Below are 7,094 nucleotides of genomic sequence, written 5' to 3'. Positions count from 1 at the left end.
TCTGCTCCCAGGCATAGTTTTTGGAAATGCCAGCAAGCCATACATTGTGCTATTTCTAACTGCACACGAGCTGTGTAGATGCCCAAGAATGCGATCTGCTTACGTGAGCTGTAACTTCAGCTGCCAAAGGAAATTTGTATCAACCGAAAGGCTTAACAACTCCCTTGGAAGCAGAGCAAGCTGCTCTCTGGCCTGAGGGTCTCCAAGCCCCATCTGAAGCTTTGGGTATCTGCTAGTTGTGCTAGCCGAGCGTGCCCACGGTGAGCGGAGAGGGTGGGTGTCCCTCTGCGGTGTCACTAGCCTGCTGTGCTCTCGGTGCTGGTTGGATCTGTGCAGGAGCTGAGTCTGTGCTGGGGGCTTGGGGCGTCGGGTGCTTTCAGTGAAGTGCGCAGGGGGCCAGGCTCCGCAGAGCAGCCCCTTCCAGAGCGCTGCTTCCTGGGGTGGGAGAGACAGGCCATGTCCACGTGGCGAGGAGAGCTGTCTGGACAAAGAGCCTGGAAACTTGCTGCTTTGAAAACTTTTACAAATAGTGTGACTTCCTGTAAGAAGTAAAAATGAAATTTCTGTAGCTTTTCCTGAATTGCATTTATTTACTCATTTGGTTTTTAAACTCAAATGGAGGTGTCTAAAACTGTGGCTACAATTCCCCTTTTCACATCGAGCACAGCAAGCGTGGCAGGGTGGGACCTCAGGCAGAGGGCTGGCTGACGTGCAGTTTGGAGTGAGCAGCACTGGTCAGCCGAAGGGGTAAAGCCCTTACTAAGGGAGTCCTCTTGCCTCTAGGTAAGGCTCTAAAGTTCATCCTACTTCCGTTGCGGTTAAGCAGATATTTGCAAAGTATTGAGCACCACCAAGTTGCACATACAGAAAGGCTACTTTGGGCCAAGAAGGAATACAGGATTTTTGGAAACTTGGGGATAGCTCTGCGTAAAGAAGGGTGCTTGTTACTCTGAAGGAGAGGAATGAACAAAATCTTCATGCAATAGCTGTGCATTGTGAATGCCACATGCAGCTGCTTGGCTCGTGAGGCCTGGTGACACAACAGGGTGACACAGATATTTCCCATTTTAATGCTTAGGTGTGAAAGGTAGAACTTTGAACCCAAAATCAATGTGAAGACTCTTAAATGTTGAAAAACTTGCAAACTGTTGTTTTTCAGCCTTGATATGTGTTTTGTTTTTTCTGTAAGTACCCATTGCTGACACAGGGATCAAGGTGAATGGGAGTGTGTGGGCTGAGTGACAAACTCTGTAACTTCTGCCTAATAAAAGACTTGAGGAAGCTGCTTGCCTGTATCCTGCAAACTAGATGAGGATGAGCTGGTGCCTGGTTTATTTTTTTTAATCTGCTTGATGCATCTGTTTTGCACTCTACATGTACCTTTACAGAATATGTGGGCTTTGCATTAGCTAGTTTATGAACTCTCACACATCCTGAGATTATGTACATCTGAAATAGGCTTCTTGTGTCCGGCAATAACGACAGAGGTGGAGCTTAATACCTTGACTTCTGGAGTGCTTGTGCTCTTCACACCTACAGTCCCTGCACCCCAAATCTCCAGCTCTTCAATCATTTGGAAGGTGCTCTCTTGCTTCTCCTGGTGCCGTCCCTGCCCTGGAGCAGAGTAGGGTCCTGCTGTGCGCACCGGTGGCGACATCCATCTGGTGCGTGAGGGCAAGGGCTGTGTCTCCCACCTGTCCTCAGGCTGCCAGGCTGGGCCCAGTGCCTGTGGGAGCAGAAGGCTCTTTGTGCTCCCATCCCTACAGATGCAGCATGGAGCAAAGGTCCACGTGTGGCTCCTCTGCCTGTGCAAGCGAATATGACTTGTCTTAGCAAGAGGGTCACAAATGCTCTCTGGCATCTTGTGCCTGAGTCTTTCCCACATGAAGTCTGTCAGCTGCCCTGCATTAGTCGTATAATCATCTCTTGGTCTCTGGGTATGCATGTCTCTCTGGAAGGGAGGAGCAGGGGATTTTTTTTTAATGAAGGCTTTTTTTCATTAAGTTGATTAATTTCTGAAGGAGCGAATGCTTTTAACTGATGTACCAGTTCCTGTTTAATCTGCATTAGATTCTTGCTATTGTAGGATCAGACAGATTTGTTTTCTTTATAAAGTGTATTTCCTGTGTGCTCTCTGCAGTTGAAGAAATGAATTGCAGCAAAATTACTAGTTTAACTTCCCTTATGAATGATGACTTGCTCTATTTTGATTCAAGCCAATAACTTGAGCCTTTTCTTCATGCAGAAAGCAACCCTTTCTAAAAGAAGAAAGCCCTCAAACCCGATACAGGATTTTTCATAGAGATGCTCGGACGATAGAGTTTAATATTGGAGAACATAGCTGCCAGCCTGTTCAAGTCAGCTGGATCCTGATGCCTTGGGAGTTGGAGACAGTTCCAAAACCCCATCCAGCAGGTCAGGGACGGGGGTCCCGGCTGCCATCCAGTAACCCCCACTCACACCGGCCCTCTTCCCGCAGGAGGAAAGCATGGGAAGGAAGGACTTTCCCAGTCTGCTGCCAGCAGCAGCCTCTCTGCCCTTCCCCTTGCCTTCTGCTGATGACTCAGGCTGTTAAGCAGGTACTGTCTTTAGAAATTAAGCTGTGCAGGAGCCAGTCGACTGCCTGTCGGGGCTTCCGACAGAGGACCCAAGTCCTCTGGGTCCCCTGTCCCTTCTCCTCAGGGTTGTGGGAAGATATGACCGCTTGATCCTCCTGAGCGTAAGCCAGGGTTGCCTCGCTGCCCTTCCCCCAAGGGGAGATGTCTGGAGGAAGACTGATTTGGCGATGCTCAATTACAGCCTGTTGTTAACTGCATTATGATTAGAAGATATTCCTCAAAATAAGCTGCTTGGGTGGAGAAAATGAGCAGGCTTCTTGCTGCCATTGCTTCCCAACCTGCCAAGACACGCAGGATAACCGGGGCTTGTGCCACTCGCAGGACTGTGATGGGAGAGGGTTTCAGTGCCGCAGCACTCCGGGGCTTTCCAAAGAAACCATCTGAAGGAGATGGGTTCCTGATTCTGGCTCCAGCACGTGTGCATGTCTGTTGGTCTTCACCTGGAGCTAGTCTGTGAGTGTCTGCTGGTGGTGGAGGCGCAGCCCTGGATGCCCGGCAGCACACCAGTACACCAGTGCTGCACCTGGTACTCTCACAAAGGCAAAAGGTGTGGGGCCCAGGGTGCTCCCTGTGCCATGGAGGGGGTGTTAGGGGTGTCCTGCACTTGCCTCTCCTGAAGGGTCAAGGTGCTAGTCCCCTGAGCGGGTCTGTGGGCAGAGCTGGTGTGAGCAGGGTCTCCATGCATCAACACGCTTGGGATGCAGTAATCTCAGAAGATAAATCAGCTTTCTGCTACAGCTGTTAAATCTGAATTTGTGAATGGCTTTATTTCATCCAAAACTCCATTTTTTTTATTATGAATAAGCACTCGGCTTCAGGAGAGCTTTCTTGGCTTTCCTTTCAACATACAGCTTAGCACACGAGCTGCTGGATCATGCCGTTGTCCTGAGTCAGTCAGTCTGTTACGTATTCATTACTCATACATATTTCGAGGCTACAGCAATGTCCAGAAAGTAGTGTTTAAGCTGCTGCTCCATCTTGAAGATTTTTTTTTTTTTAACAGAAATCTCTGAAGTTTTCCAGCAAAGTGAGAGCGTATGAGTGACTGTCGCTGTGTTGCTCCTCTTGAACACATGTTGAAAACTCCTGGGTCTGCTCAGGGGTTTTTTAAAACAGACACCTGAGCTTTCATAGGAGGTGGCCTCTGTCCCCTTGCCGAGCCTGGGCTGTGGAGCTCTGTGCTTCCAGGCTGGGGACAAGCGCCTGCCCGTCTGCAGCCACACAGAGCTGAGCAGGGCGGTAAGGTTTCGACATTTCGAGATGTGGAGCATCAGCTGTTTTAAAGCAGTTTGCCGTTTTGCTGGTAGCACCAACTTTCTGCTCCCAGAGGGGAGAATCCCCCCGATCTTTGCCCCCAGGTAATCTCGGCGAGCAGCTGCAGTTTGGCCTCATCCCTGTCCCTACGAAGGGGCAGCGTCTGCCCTTGCACAGGCAGAAGCCTTCACTGGGAGGTTGTTTGGCATTGTGCTTCCTTCCTCCAAGTGTGAAAATCACAAAGAATAAAACTGGCCTGAGGGCTTGCCGTTACCTCCTCAACAAGGAAATGCATTTTTTTCCTGTTTAGACCAAATATTCTCAATCTGTAATCTGTCTCTCAAGGGTCAGCTTTTTGCAAAAACTATTTGAGGGATATTTTGCCAAGTCCATGGACCTCACTAAGGCTTTGGTAGGTGTAAGATAATAAGTCTGCAAGTGAGTTTGTTGTGTGCTCTTGAAAATCTCGCCATTCATCGGAAGGCAAATTAATAGATTCTCCTGCAAGATTGTATAGAGTATAAATTTATAGGTAATAGAGCTTTGTTGTGAGACATCCCAGTTTCTTAGGAACAGGATGATTCTGCTAAATACTGAAGGAGTTTATGAAACTTGATTGCAGTCCTTCTCTGGAATATAGGTTTTAGGGCAGATGTTCATGGTGTATTCAACCAGCTCTTTGAAGTCTCAATTGTATGGGCAATACTGAAGATCATTCTGGATGCTGAGTCTGGGCAAATCAGTTGTCGCTTTTGGTTCCATGCCCGCAGAAGAGGTGCTGCTGCATTTTCAGCAGCATTGGAAATGTGATCATCTTCCTGTGTTTCGTGTTGGTGTTCTTGGTTTATTGTGCTCTGTATTTGCAAGTCACAAACCTCAACTGTGAGGGGTTTTTAAAGGTCTTTGATCTTTGCTTCATAGCATTAATCCTGTTTGTCAGGAACACGGATTTGAGCCTGTGTGTCCTGTGGTTCTGACTTGGCCACATTATTTATTTTGGCACGGACATGTGTTAGGGCTGGTCAGACTTTTGAACTGGCTCAAGCTGAATGGCGTTTGAAGTGTGGTGCAGTGATGCTTTTGCAGTTGAAAAGTGTAAGTGTAGATCTCCATGCCATTTTTTCATTCATTTCTGTATCACTGAGTTGTTTCACATGTGTTCTCGTTTCTTCACTTGATCTTGAAGACAAATGGATCCTCCCTTTGAACTCTTTCAAGGCTTCCACTCCGTAACCTGACTTACAGGGTCAGTGCAAGTACCTCTTGCATGCAAGGGTACAGATGAGGACTTCTTTTTTGTAGTTTTTTGTTTTGACAGGCACATCTCTCTCCAGTAGATGTACCTTTTCAAGCCTGTCATCTGCCCTTAGTCTTAGTGGCTGGTATCTGGTGAGAAGGCCAGATGACAGCAGTGTAACACATCAAGCGTGGGTAGCTTTGTTACCTTTTGGTAGGTGTGATTTAGAGTGCGTGGTTTTGCACTTCTGAATTCAGAATGAGCATCTTGTGTGTTCTCATTGCCTGAAGGCTGGTCAGTTGTGGTCTGGTGCGCTTGGATACAGTCATCTTCGGATGGCTGCGTGGGAGGGGAGCAGTGCATGGTCCTTCAAGAGACACTGGCCGTCCCAAGGGATCCACAGTGCTGCCGTGGCATGCACTTGCTTCTGCAGCCTGAAACGAGCAGCGGTCCGGGGTGGGAAGGGGAGCCTGTGGCAGGTCTGAAGGGAAGCGGGGTGTCTTTTATCTCTGGAGGCAGAGTGAAAAGGTGGCGTGGCTGCTCTGCTTCTTCATTAACGCGATTGGGGCACTGCAGCAGCAGTTGATGTCTTGAGCAGTTGCAGGTACTTAGAAAAGCTTCTGTACGGCTTGCTCTCAAGGGGAAAATAATCCTATTTTATAGATTGTGTTTGAAAAGTGGAGGCAGATGTTCTTCACGTGGTGCTCTCTGTAGGGACTCATGGCAGATTAACCTACAGTAACCCACCCTGAATGGGGACTGAAAAGTCTTTAAGCCAGAGACTGAAGATTTATTCTCGTCACTGAAATTCATACCATGTCTGTCTTGGAGAAAATTCCCACTCTTACTTTGGGTTTGTTAACTTGATGAGTTCCTTCCAAAGCTGTAGCTGCTGCTGGTTTTGCCTGCTGGACCAGCTGGGAGCAGGAGAATTCCTGGCTATATTTAGAGGAAACCTGGAGCGTGTGCCTCGCCGCTAATGCTGGTCCGTTCCATGCTGCCTGCAGTAACCTCTCCCTCTTTCACTTTCTTCAAGGTAACAGAAGATAAGAGCACAGCTGTTCTTCTAGAGGGTCACGAAGTCTGTAAACATCCTGACATGCTCCCCAGGAGAATCTGGAGGTTGCCATGCGTATGGCAGGAGGACGAGTTTCCTTGTCATATTGCACTGCTTTTCATCTGGGACAGGTGACAGGCACCGGGACTTGGAGTTAGGTGGCTCTTCTGGTGTGAGGCTGGCAGGAAAGTCTTAAGGATATCTTACCCTAGAATGAGAATTTGACAAGTCATACAGCAATGAACTAGGAGAACAGCAAAAACCACAACTTGGAATGTATTTATTACTTAAAAGTTAGCTATTCTTGATAAAATCCCAAAAATTATTGCTGCTGCTTATTTTACTTACAGATTTCACACATTTGTTAATTTTAAAGCTACCAAACTTCTACTCAATACTGTACTCTGAGAAATGTAATTGGAGCAGGACATGCAATAGAATGAAATCATTGTAGTGTCTTAAGTACAATGGACTCACTTTTGTGTCTATTAAAACTTGGAAAATGTGCAACACGTAACTATGTGGCTGTCATTGCATATGTTAAAGCTTTTTCATGTCATTTACTGCAGAGCTGAGAGAACCAATGTTTTCAGGTACGTGAGCAAGCAGTCACCTGGTAACTTGGATGGGTTTATGTCTTAAACATGTGCTTTCTTAAGTCAGCTAGAACAGCATGCAGCACAGCCTTGGCTTGCTCATGCTGCCTGTGTAAAGGTGGGTGGTTAGCCTAATGGCTCCAATTGGAGAGTGAATTAACGTTTTGAACTAACTTTTGGGTTCACACCTAGTCAACGAGTGTAATTTAAGGCCCCTTGAACATGTTGTTGGATAGAAAGGATCTTCATCCTTACACATGACCAGAAAGGATTAGCAGTCTTTAAAAAACAGGAAACAAACAGCCTACAGCTTTTGTACCAAATTTAGAGTA

General features: G+C 47.2%; 1 protein-coding gene across 1 annotated transcript in view; it reads left to right on the top strand.

The window, feature by feature from the left end:
• Window positions 1-6,680, top strand: part of PWWP2B (PWWP domain containing 2B) — a 21,080-nt gene extending 14,400 nt beyond the window's left edge. Inside the window, exon 4 of the mRNA XM_009326004.1 lies at window positions 6,146-6,680. The gene's annotated coding sequence lies outside the window, so the exon portion shown is untranslated. The remainder of the gene's footprint in view (window positions 1-6,145) is intronic.
• Window positions 6,681-7,094: the final 414 nt, after the last annotated feature.

The sequence above is a fragment of the Pygoscelis adeliae genome, unplaced genomic scaffold (assembly GCF_000699105.1).
Source record: "Pygoscelis adeliae isolate BGI_AS28 unplaced genomic scaffold, ASM69910v1 Scaffold4, whole genome shotgun sequence".
Lineage (NCBI taxonomy): Eukaryota > Metazoa > Chordata > Aves > Sphenisciformes > Spheniscidae > Pygoscelis > Pygoscelis adeliae.
This window is presented reverse-complemented; position numbering and strand designations above follow the sequence as displayed.